The sequence below is a fragment of the Bombina bombina genome, chromosome 4, assembly GCF_027579735.1.
Source record: "Bombina bombina isolate aBomBom1 chromosome 4, aBomBom1.pri, whole genome shotgun sequence".
NCBI classification, from domain to species: Eukaryota; Metazoa; Chordata; class Amphibia; order Anura; family Bombinatoridae; genus Bombina; species Bombina bombina.
Genome location: NC_069502.1, coordinates 709,466,537 through 709,480,235, shown reverse-complemented (window position 1 = coordinate 709,480,235; position 13,699 = coordinate 709,466,537).

Here is a 13,699-nt window from a genome sequence, read left to right as displayed (position 1 = left end):
CCATATAACAATCAATCATACATAAAATAAAGTAAAACCGGTTAAACATACACACTATACATAACCCCTCAGATTCCCCAAATCAAATGGGGCTGGCGGAGAACACCTATAATGACTGTGTTCTAATCTTGGTGTTAGTAGTTCAAGGGGATCCCCCAAAGAAGATGGTCCGGAATGACAATGTGGGTTTAATTATTGTAAATCCAAAGATATAAATGTTAATGTTTCTGAATGGTGCCGTTAATCCCCAGTCTTATTTGGTCACAAATAAAAGCCCACAATGGTATATAGCTCCTTCCTTAATGTTCTCTTAGTTAAAGGCAATCAAGTATTTATAACTTAGCCGGGAGGCTCTCCTACCTTCTTACAAGTGTCTGCCAGCGATCTCCTTACCTGGCCCGACACTCCGGCTGCTCCTTTAGATGTCTGCTCAGCGAAAATCCCGTGAGTGACGTCACCCGGTTCCGGATCCTAGGTGACCACTTGCGCAAGTGTTTGTTTCCACAGGATGTCCTCTGTACGCCAGGGTACAGAGAGTTCACTTCAGCTTCGGTCCTCCAAATAATCGCAAACAGTAGCAGGTAAGTCCTCTACGCGTTTTAACCCCTTCTGGGTCTTTTTCAAGATGCTACTTCCTGCAACCTTTGCCCTTAAATCCACTCTCTGCACAGGATGCACTCTCAGTTTGTGTTCAGTATTCTTTATTAAACTGTGCTTTTAGCTATACAACACAAGCTTCAAGTGAAGCTTGTGTTGTATAGCTAAAAGCACAGTTTAATAAAGAATACTGAACACAAACTGAGAGTGCATCCCTCTTTGGCTAGGAGACATCCAAATAGAAACAGTTACCTGCGGAAAGGTGTTGTAGCAAAAGCGAATCACCTGTGCAGAGAGTGGATTTAAGGGCAAAGGTTGCAGGAAGTAGCATCTTGAAAAAGACCCAGAAGGGGTTGAAACGCGTAGAGGACTTACCTGCTACTGTTTGCGATTATTTGGAGGAACGAAGCTGAAGTTAACTCTCTGTACCCTGGCGTACAGAGGACATCCTGTGGAAACAAACACTTGCGCAAGTGGTCACCTAGGATCCGGAACCGGGTGACGTCACTCACGGGATTTTCGCTGAGCAGACATCTAAAGGAGCAGCCGGAGTGTCGGGCCAGGTAAGGAGATCGCTGGCAGACACTTGTAAGAAGGTAGGAGAGCCTCCCGGCTAAGTTATAAATACTTGATTGCCTTTAACTAAGAGAACATTAAGGAAGGAGCTATATACCATTGTGGGCTTTTATTTGTGACCAAATAAGACTGGGGATTAACGGCACCATTCAGAAACATTAACATTTATATCTTTGGATTTACAATAATTAAACCCACATTGTCATTCCGGACCATCTTCTTTGGGGGATCCCCTTGAACTACTAACACCAAGATTAGAACACAGTCATTATAGGTGTTCTCCGCCAGCCCCATTTGATTTGGGGAATCTGAGGGGTTATGTATAGTGTGTATGTTTAACCGGTTTTACTTTATTTTATGTATGATTGATTGTTATATGGATTGTTTGTGTCAACCTTTTATGCATTGACTTATTAAATATCACATCTGTGTTTTACTAATTATTGTCACTTGATCATTGATTGCACTTTGATACTGCATTTATTTCACTTTGATTTTTCACTTGGATAAATTGTTTTTTATATATATATATACGTAGATATTTTCCTTTATTTTTAATTATCACCGATTTTTATCACAGATTTTGCACATAAATAGTATTTTAACGTATCCCTTAAGGGTCATTGGAATTTTGGATTTTTAATTTTTTGAATGTTTTAACTGGTCACGATACAGTGAATTTTACATCTATTTATATCTATTTATCCTACGGCTCTATAGCGCCTCCTATATCCACTGGTTTTACATGTTAAGAAAATTGTACAGTTGTTCCTATTAAGCTGGTTGCCAAACTCCATGATCTTGGCATAAATACTTTATTATGCAACTGGATTCTGGACTTCTTGACAAACAGACCGCAATTGGTAAAAATTGGTAATCACACCTCATCTACTCTGACCCTTAATACTGGTGTTCCACAAGGGTGTGTATTGAGTCCACTGCAATATTCTCTTTTTACCCATGACTGTTTGCCTAAGTATGTATCCAATAGTATTATCAAGTTTGCTGATGACACCACTGTGATAGGTCAGATCAGTAACAACGATGAATCAGCTTATAGAGAAGAAATAAGGCAACTGGCTATTTGGTGTGCTGAGAACAACCTGGACCTAAACACTAAAAAAACTAAAGAAATTATTATTGATTTTAGGAAATCTAATCGATGTTTACAATTGCCCATTCATATAAATGGAACTGAGGTTGAACGTGTACCAAGTTTCAAGTTTCTGGGCACACACATCTCTGAGGATTTGACTTGGTCTTTGAATACCTCAACTTTAGTGAAAAAAGCACAACAACGTCTCTATTTTTTAAGAACACTGAAAAAAAGTTAATTTATCTACTCAGATTTTAATTAATTGTTATCGCTGTACTTTTGAGAGTATTCTCAACAACTGTGTCACAGTATGGTATGGAAACTGTACTAATTCTGATCGCAAAGCTCTGCAACGGGTAGTTACAACCGCCCAGTATATCATAGGTGCTCAGTTACCTACCATTGAAGATCTTCAAAGCAGACGTAGTCTTTTAAAGGCCTATCGAATTATTCATGATCCCTTCCATGTTAGCAACAGACTATTTGCCCTTTTACCATCTGGGAGACGTTATAGAAGCTTAAAAGGAAAAACTGCTAGATTACGGAATAGCTTTTTTCCAAGAGCCATTACTCTGCTAAATAATAACTTTTAAAAATCTCTCTTATGCTCATAGCCTTTTTTAATTTTTTAATTTTTTATTCTTCTGATGATTAGATCTTTTTATTATAATGAAGAAAGTGCTAAATTAATGGTTTTAATTTAATTTATTGATTATCCTGTTAATGGTTCTTTTTCACCTCACTTTATATTCACATAACACATATAATATAAAATACACATATGATTCATATAAAACACTCATGATTCACATCATATATATAATGCAAATGTACGCATATGTGTGCAAGATGACTAATTTTTTATTACATTTTTTTACACATATATATACTTTTTTGTATGGAACTGATTTTTTTGCACTTGCACTTTATTACACTTGCATTGTACTTACTTTTGTGGTATAGAAATTTTTTGCACAAGTCACTTGAATTTTTTGCTATCTATTAGTTTTACCATTATATTGCTATCTGTGTGTAGGATTGGTTAGATTTTCAAATATAATTTCGTTGTCTCTGTTTTCCTACTTTGTACAATGACAATAAAACAAATCTAATATAATCTATTTAATGTCAAGATTTTAACCAATATTGGCTTTTTCCATATGCCTTCATATTCTTTGACATATTATAGTGCAATTCTGAAGAATTTATAAAAAAAAAACAGGCTATTCAAAAAATAATTTACTTTTTCACCTTGTTCTGTATATCATTTCATTTTTATTTATTTTTTTGTTTAAAATAGTCTTTTGATGAAGTATCTGTAATAATTTTAGGAAAACAAAGCAAGAAATATGTGGTTGAAAATTAAACTTACTGAGACATTTATGTTCAATGCTAAAACCACAAGGGTTCTGTTACTCATAATGACTAAAACAGAAAAATTCCAGCATGAATAACTTCCCCTTAAGAATTAACCTTACATAATAATGGATGAAGAATAATGGCACTATTTGTTCAGAAACTTGAATTAAAGACATTTAGGGTGTAACATGAATGATGTTTAAATGATAAAGTACAATAAGTGCCAATTTCCCTACTTTTATCTTTCCTAATAAAGGAATTTAAAACAAAAAACTTACCAGAATAGAATTTACTGATATTATTATGAAACTAACTACTTATCTAAGGTTTCATAATTCAAATTACTAGGAATTCAGACTCAGTTACTTGGGAAGAAAACATTTAATTAAATTATGAGTAGAAGAGGCATCACACATGCTATGGGATAGATTACAAGTGGCGTGCTAATGATAGCATGCGCGTGATAACCAATTTTGCTTGACTGCCCTACCATTAGCTTGCCACTTTGATATTACAATTCCATGTTAAAGCGCACTAACCAGAGAAGGGTTAGTGCAGCCAACTTTGCTCAAGCGCAGCCTATGCCAATTGAATATCGTGACTACGCTAATTTGCGCTGGTATTACAAGTTGAAAGTTACAGTTTGCACCCGAGTTAAAGCTGGAACTGCGACAGATTATTTAGAGCACCTTGAAATCTGAATTAAACTGTAAGGGTTAAAATAAACATACGAGATCTATACAACAGGGAGGGTCTGAGGACCCTGACCATGGTGTGTGCTGAGGGAGAACTCCAAAAGCCACTGCATTTTGAGTACTTCAGGTTGATATCCCTGATCAGGGCATATAGGTTCATGAAAGATAAAGTTAGGGACCTGAAACAATGGAAGAGGAGATGACTCGCGGGTAAGTCCCTCTATAAAGCCCTGACCACACATTACCAGCTACTCTTAAATTCCCCAGCTTTTGTTAAAACGCATCATATTTGGGAATGGGAGAGAGAGAGATGGATATTTGCCACTCAGAGGAAGATTGGCAAAGAGCAGTGTTGTCCACAAAATATGCGGTTCACTGTGTTACCATTTATGAACTGTTTGTTAAACTGTTGTTAAGATGGTACAGAGTTCCGACTAAGATCCATAAGATATTTCCGTTGAGGTCCGCGCTTTGCTGGAGGGGGTGTGGATGACCAGGATCTTACATCCACATTTGGTGGAGCTGTTGTAACATCCGACATGTGGTTCCAAGTAGAAAGTCTGCTGGGACAGTTGGGATTAGTCAATAGGCTCACGGTTAGTATGACCCTCTTCCACCTGGGTTTGGATGGACTGCATAGACCTGCTAGAACACTGTGTATTCTTAGATTGTTGGCAGCTAAGCTGGCGATAGCTAGGCACTGGCTGAGAGACACACATATATCCTTGACAATGGTTCTAGAAATTGTGGCCTACCTGCGCTCTATGGAAGAATACTCCTTGAAGATAGAGGGGAGTTTGGGTTTCCATTGTTTAACCTGGATGACATGGGAGGAATTAGAGAGGGGTTATAGGGCTTTATCATAGTAGAATGGCAGACCTCGTGAGTGCCTCTCAGTTGGGCTTCTTATTCCCCCCCCCCCCCGTGTTTTTTTTTTTCTTCTTCTCTCCTTTGTCTCTTTCCTTCTGACTTTTCTTCTTTCTTATTGACTGAATGTAAAGAGTGAACCGAGTTATAATTTAATGCAAGTTCAACGATACAACATTTGAAGCATGACAAGTCCAGTTTTTCACTGTCCGGCTGGCTTTGGGCCTAGGACTTCAGAGGCTTTATTTTACATTCTGTAAAATGTCAATGTATTATTGTTTTATTTAGATGTGATTGATCGTTAGTCTTAACTCTCAACTGGTTCTGATGACACCTAGAGATTAGCCTGAGGTCTCTACGGAACTACACCAATGGGACCACGTAAATGAAAATGTGAACACTAAGTTAAGATAGAATTTCTACTACAAAATAGGAAGTTATGTTATGCTACATGCTAATTTTTATGCTCTAAATCTCATGTTGGGTATACTACCCGAGTTTGTTGCAAGAATATTGGATAACATTTATGTTTGTAGCTGCCCTAAAGGGGACACCCACAACGTATATATGTTTCTATGTTATTGTGTAATTGTGGGACTGTGGGTCAGATATGCAAATTAGGTATTCAATATTTCACTTTTTTGCTTCCAAGGGCTGTTTTAAACACAACAGTCCCCTTTATGGGAAATGATACAGCAAGAAAAAACACTTTTGGACAACTGACTCAAGTAAGTTGACTCTCATCAGCAAAAGGTAGGTTTAACTTGCTGTTTGGGGAGACTTCTTTCCAGAGAAAAAAACAATATTAATTTCAGTTATAATTGAGATAAAATAATGAGATTAAAATCCACAATTACATAAAAGTAAGAGATATAGAATAATTGAATAGAAAATTAGCAGATCTAGACAAGTATCCAGCTTGCTTACTCCCAGAAGTATCCTGTATACATTGTTACCAATGCACCAGGGAATGCTGGGTAAGTTATGCAAATTAGATATTCAATATCTCACAGTTTTTGCTTTCAAGTACTATTTTAAACACAGCAATCCTCTTCAGGGGGTATGATACAACAATAAAAAACACTTCTGGTATAGATATATATTTTACAAAAAAACATTATACATATAGAAATATGTATTTAAGAATAAATAGAGCATATTCTGCTACGTGAAGAATATTGGAATGGGAAATATTCATATTTCATGTCGGGTTAGACCACTTGAGAAAATGTGATTGAAGTTAGGTGTTAGTTTTTCTCCCACTTTTCACGCTCAATTGAAGCTTATGGGGGAATAGATTACTGTGGTCGCAATATTCGAAGTTCATTTTTTTTTTCGCTCGTCAGGTTAACCTTTGTGTGTAAACGTTTTACTTTCAACTTGTAGTAGGCGTACTACCTGACAAACGCAAAAAACTTACTTCTAGCGGAGGTAGCGGGCGGGAGAGATAAATACATCTTTAGCAATGTATTGGCAAGATTACAGGTTGCGCAGTTATGTATTTCTTGCATGCGATATAGTCTTTTCATTTTCATTGCGCTAATATTACAAGTCTTGAAAAAAACCGCGATTGTGTGCGTGCATTCTCCTTTTACGCAACAATCCTTTCCACACTCGAAAAGCTGTAGTTAATGGTTATGCACATTAAACAATATCTCAGAGGGATTTTCAAAGAGATATTTGCATATAGATCTCGAGATATTTAGACATATCTCGCTATAAATAGATATATCAGTCCAAAAATCATCACATATATAGAGAAATATTTATTTAAAAATAATTAGAACATATTTCGTTATGAAAACATTTTCGCAATATGAAATATTTGCATTTTCATGTAAACTTTTTGAGGTGAATACGTCATGGGCTTTGCGCAACAGATTAAGGTTTGGGTGTCTTTTTTTTCAATTTGTCTTCTTCATTGACTTCTATGTGGAATATGCGAGCGTGTACGCAATTTGTCTGTTTGCATTACACGGCTAAACGCGCGGCCAAAATAAGTTATTTTGCAACATGTAATACCTTTGCAACAAAAAATGCGTAAAAACCTAAACGTGCGCGGTGAATTTGCAATTGATTTGTCACACAACTTGTAATCCTGCTGTATATGTATGTGTCTCAATGTTATTTTTCTAACACCCGAGATCTCCTATCTTTTAGCCCTTATAACTTTTGTGTGCAATATATATATATTTTAATTTTTTTATTAGATAGTGTTAATATGAGTATAACTGTACTTTGTAATGTATTTTTTAAGTGTTTTGTGAAACTTTTTTGTTGCGGAAGACTTTTGTTAACTACAGCTCTTCGAGCGAGGAAAGGATTGTTGCATAAAAAGCAATCTTAATTTTTGTAGACTTGTAATATCAGGGCAATGAAAACTGCTTGCGAAAAGACCATATCGTGCGTGGAAAAGACATACCGCACGACTTGTAATCTTGCCCAATGTGCTTATACTGTATGTAAATGAGTCTACAATTTTACTGTGGCATTGTTTTGTTTTTAAGTATTTTGTTCAAAGATGGTAATGAAAGGATGATGATTTTAAAACAAAGCTACAGAGCAATGTATTTATGGACCACTTGCTTACTTTGGGTTTAGCTGTATCCAAGCATTTTATTTTTTTACGTAAGAATATCTGAAATCCAAAGTGTTTAAAGGGACACTAAACCCAATTTTTTTCTTTCATGGTTCATATAGAGCATGCAATTTTAAGAAACCTTCTAAAATACTCCTATTATCAATTGTTCTTCGTTCTCTTGCTATCTTTATTTAAAAAGCAGAAATGTAATGCATAGGATCCGGCCCATTTTTGTTTGAGAACCTGGGTTATGCTTGCTTATTGGTGGTTAAATGTAAGCCTCCAATAAGCAAGCACTATCCATGGTGCTGAACCTAAAATGGGCTGACTGCTAAGATTTACATTCCTGCTTTTAAAATAAAGATAGCAAGAGAACAAAGAAACATTTATAATAGGAGTCAATAAGAAAGTTGATTAAAATGTCAGGCTCTATCTGAATCATGAAAGAAAACATTTGGGTTCAGTGTCCCTTTAAGCAAATATTATTCAGTCTATGACTCTAAAATTCTTTTAAGATTAAGAGTTTACTTTTCATCCTCCACCTTATTTTGTGTGATGCATTCCCCTGAGTGTGAGGAGAGCTAACCTTTTTAAAAGAACACATGCCCAAATTGGTAATAACCACCTGAAAACATTCTCTCACAGTATGATACTAGCAGTGTGCAGTAGGCAGAAGCCCAGGGGCAAGTCAACATTCTCAACTACCGCCCTAGGTGATCCCAATCAACTGAGAATCACTGATGTAACGTGTCAAAGCCCAATCAAAACTAAAGCACCTCATTAAAAATCAAAGGAGCCTTATTGTTGAACTCACTAGTCTGTGGCCTCACCTTCTTTATTCAGGCAAGAAGTCATATTAGAAATGTTAAGCTCCAGAGCCAAATAAATGACACCCATTTTTAAGAAATAATTCATAGGTTTTCTATATAAGGTTTACTCTGTAAGTACAATAGCGTTATGGTCAATAAGATATTTCAGTATTTTTACTGGCATTTAGGGTCCTAATATAATATATTTCCTAGGGCCTAGTAGGGTATTAATCTAGCTGTGACTATACCTCCATAATAAGGTCAGAACTTATAATTGGTGCTAGCTGTATCCTTGCTCTGAAGAGAAAAACCTGGTATTTTTGGGAATTTCCTGACATACTACAATAAAGGTATTATCTGCATTCTAACATTAGTAAATGTGTTTTGGGACCCTTTTTTAGATATTAACATGAGGATTAAGGTTTTGTCTTATTGACATCTATGCTGCAATAAAGATATAAACCTATTGCTATCTGTATCTTAAAAGAATCTGGTGCTCATCTCTCAAAATCAGAACATGATCCCTGAAGATCAATGCCAAAAGATAGCACTAAACAATACTTATCAACTATATACTAATAGTCACACAATGTAGTCCAAAAGGTGAATATTGTTTGCTTTTTAATAGATTTAAACTTTTTGTTGGGGTAAACTCCTACATTCACCTTGGTTTATTAAAGGAAGCTGCAAAGAAGAAGACAAAAATAAATTTTCGGGGATTAATCTTATATGTTATAATATGCCTAAAAGTTCAAAATCTTCAGTTCACTGAGGGGCTGGGCAACTTCAAAATATAATGATACAATATATAATAATATAAGATAGCTACAAAGTAGCCCAATTACCACTTACATGTAGTAAGTGTGTTTCCTCTTCCTAGCAACCATTTTCTCTTTGTGTTCAAGCATGGCTGGCTCAAAATATTGTTCTATCTAGGTCCAACAATGCGGTGACTTCCACAACTCTTCATCCACTACAGTGTAAATCTAACTATAGCCAGCGGCTTCAAATATTCAGCAGATTGACGTTTCAGAACAAGGTCATGCTGATACCCATTTAGTGGACCAATATATTCTCCCTATGAGCTCCCCCATGGTCCAACCAGATCCAATTGTAAAGCAAGCTCTGTGTGCAAGTTGTTTTATTTATTTTTTATTCATTTCTGGCAATGCCTATTTAAAGGGACATGAAACCCAAAATGTTTCATTCATTATTTAGGTAGAATATACAATTTTAAACAATTTTCCTGTTTACTTCTTTTATCAAATTTGCTTCAATCTCTTGGTATCATTTGTTGAATGCACTACTGGTTTCTAACTGAACACATGGGTGAGTCAATGACAATCGGTATATATATGCAGCCACCAATCAGCAACTAGAACCTAGGTTCTTTGCTGCTCCTGGGTTTACCTAGATAAACCTTTCAGTAAAGGATAACAAGAGAAGGAAGCAAATTAAATAATAGAAGAAAATTGGAAAGTTGTTTAAAATTATATGCTCCGTCTTAATCATGAATGTCTAATCATGACTTAACTGTCCCTTTAAGGCCAAAACATTCGACTGTATAATCCATTCCCTTGTCCAAAGGACATCAGCTGGCATATCAGGCCTGTGTTTCTGTTTAAATTATATATTTGTGACAATACATGAAATAATAGTTACATTTACTGAAGGCTACTTATTATTATTTTTTTAATTTGTAGGATTGCAATATTTTTGCTGCTAATAAATTATTAAGTTTTGTATTTATAGTAAAATGCATAAATAATATAACTTCGGTACAATGGCAAGTTAAATAAAGCAATCAGACGTTTGAAATGAGAAACTATAGAAGGGAACAAAGTAAAGATTATCTGGTGAGAGGATTAAACTCCTTTATAACTTTGAACAGAAACTTAATGGCTTTCTAGATAATTATGTTTCTAGGAATTCAAAAAATAAGTGATTTAATTAAAGTCTTGAAAAAAAGAGAACAATTTATAAGCATGCACAGTCTAATGTGCTTGTTCATTATATACAGGGAAACCATAGGAATCAGGTAACACTATCACCCCATAATACTTGCAGTGAGTCATGTTTATGTCCTGGCTATGATAAATGTGGTGCCAACAGTGGTGTAAGCTACTTAGCAAAGTGTTAGGGTTACTCCAATTATTATTACTATTTCCACTGCTAATAATATTGTATATCTCTGTCTGTTTAACCTTCTGCTGGTGCAATGACATCATTAGCCAGTGGATGGGTAAAAACACATAAGAGGGGCTTCCCTGAAGAAGATAGTTAGTTAGCAAATGTTAATTTAGCACTGGTCCCCCACCAAGTACATAGATTGTTAACAATCATAGGTCTGATAATTTTGTGTATTGAAATAGATATTGTGGACTTCACTATTCAAATGGTGTGGCTTTAGCATCTTCTACAGACAACTACATAGATCACTGACCTGCCAAAGAATAGTAAAACCAACAGAACACATTCTGGTAAAGGATGATCACCAGCAGCATATTTACATAAGAGGCTTACTTATGCTGAACAGAATGATTAAATGGATATTAGACATTGTGAAATTGTAATATAAAATCTTTAATTATATGTAGATCAAAATAACTTCACAACATACTTTCATTATTTATTTTGCCCCCTTTTCCTGTGATTTAACTCTAAAATGTGTTGGTTTTCTAAATGCCACTAAGTTTTTGTAAAGTAATGGGTGCTGCCATGTTTGAACTTAATTTTTCACCTTATCTCACTGTCTTTCTGCGAATAATTAGGAACATATATAAAATAGACTAATACAAGCATGCCTTGTTCACACAAACTTTATTTTATTGCCTGGTTTATATATAGTTCCCTAATTAGAAAACTAATTAATACATGGTGCCCCTATTACTTTATATAATCTAGAGTACTTTATAGAAACTAAACTTTTACAGTTATAGCTTCAATATTTAAAGAACTAATATAATGGTAAAATAAATTTACATATTATTCTAAGCCAAATCTTTGCCTTGGAAATATAATTATGTCTAGTATTTATTTTAATATCCATTTAAAGGAACTGTCTACAATATAATTTTTATTGTTTTAAAAGATGGATAATCCCTTTTATTTTCCATTCCCCAGTTTTGCAGAACCAACACTGTTATATTAATACACTTGTTACCACTGTGATAACCTTGTATCTAAGCATTTTCTGACAGCCCCCTGATCACATGACTTTTTATTTATTATCTGTTGACTTGCATTTAGTATTGTGTTGTACTAAATCTTAAATAACTACTTGGGCGTGAACACATTGTTATCTATATGGCCCACATGAACTATCAGTCTCATGTTGTGAAAAGCAAATAAAAAATGGGATAAGTGGCTGTCTATAGAGCCTTTGAAACAGGCAGAAACTTAGAGGTTTAAATGTTATAAAATATATATAAAGGCGTTATCTATCTTTTTAAACAATAACTATTTTAATGTAGACTGTCCCTTTAAGCACAACATACAGTATATAGTACAGCCATCATATTCCATTATAGCATTTATGAGTAAAGAGGAACACAGAGACCGTGCTATAAATGTGTTATTTATTTTAGTACCACTCCAATCAATTAAACATACAATGCTATGGTCACAGTGTCTGAATGCAAACATCTGATATTTAAACATGGAAAACAATTGCTGGAATGTACAGTTATTCCAATGTCTTTACTCCCATGCTAATAATAAGATTATTAAAACAGTAACACATCATAGACCAATGGACCCTGGAAGTTTAAGCTGATGGTTTGACGAATCATGCTGAGTGTTTTGTGTCATAATTTAGATTCACTTCTGCTCAATATATTAAAATATGGTTTCTGACTGTCCATGACTACAAGTTACCTTTCTTAAAATTAGTATTTCATCCAAGTAACAATAATGGTTCATAAGGACTGTCACTTTAATGTGATTTTTCACAGCTATTTAAATACCAATTTTATTAGGGGAAAGTATAATGTATCATGTACTTCAAAGTTAAATTATGTGAAAACTGGCATCTTGAAATCTACCCAGTCAATGGAGTATTTTGTTTTTTTGTTCTGTCCTAGGGACTGGTGAAGTCTACTGTTCCCCACATCTCCCCAGCCTCAACAATTACTTAAAGTGAATGTTCATTTTTATAGTATTGATTGCGCATATAAATTCCTTGTGTGTATATTTGCTAAACCGCCACTTTTTTAAAATAAAAAAACAATATTATTGATATATTTTGATCACCAATTTTCATCCATTTTCAAGCACAGCTCCTCCCATCCGCAACTTATATTCCTCCCTGTTACGTAGAGAGCGGTCCCACCAGCTGTTTACTTATTCTGAAAGCGCGTTTACGTCTAGTAGAACAACTGCGCATTTGTTCCACTGTGATTTCGTAGAATAGCTACATAGTATTCAATGAATGAATACATGAATTGAATACTATTGTGGCATTGAGTGCAGCAAACACTGTAAATTATGGTAAATTTTTCAAACACTGTAAATTATGCATGTGCGAAGCTTGAACACGCCTCATAGTTGAATAGAAGAGTAGCTGTCTAACGCAGCCACAATAGGAACATGTGACTTATGGAAAAGGGGTTTGGTCCCCCCGGTGGGGGATTCAATGATTGGGAGACCAGATTTAGCTTGATCTGTCACTCAAAAAACTAAGATGGCGGGCAGAGAATTAGTACTTCGAGCGCATGTCTAGTAAGTTAAAAAACAAGCTAAAAAATTAAAAATTAAAAAAATTATTAATTAAAGTACCGATTTTTTTAAATGACGGTTACTGCGGTGTTAACGGAACAGTGTGACTTTGCATTCACTTACAGGTGAAAACCAAAAAGAATGATATAGAACCAGACCTGAATAACAGTTGTGCCTGTGCTTTAAAAAGCAGCCTGCATTGGGAAATCTGGTTGCTAAATGGATATTCTATATAAAAAAACATGTTCTAAATTTGTTAGAAAAGAAAATTACAGCGCTAAAATCTAAAGGTTTATCTTAAGCCACTCTCCTACCACCTCCCCTAGATGGCTGAATGAAAGAACTTAACAAAAAAACGTAAATGAGAGGGCGCTAAAAGCTAAGAGAAACCAACACACTTAAT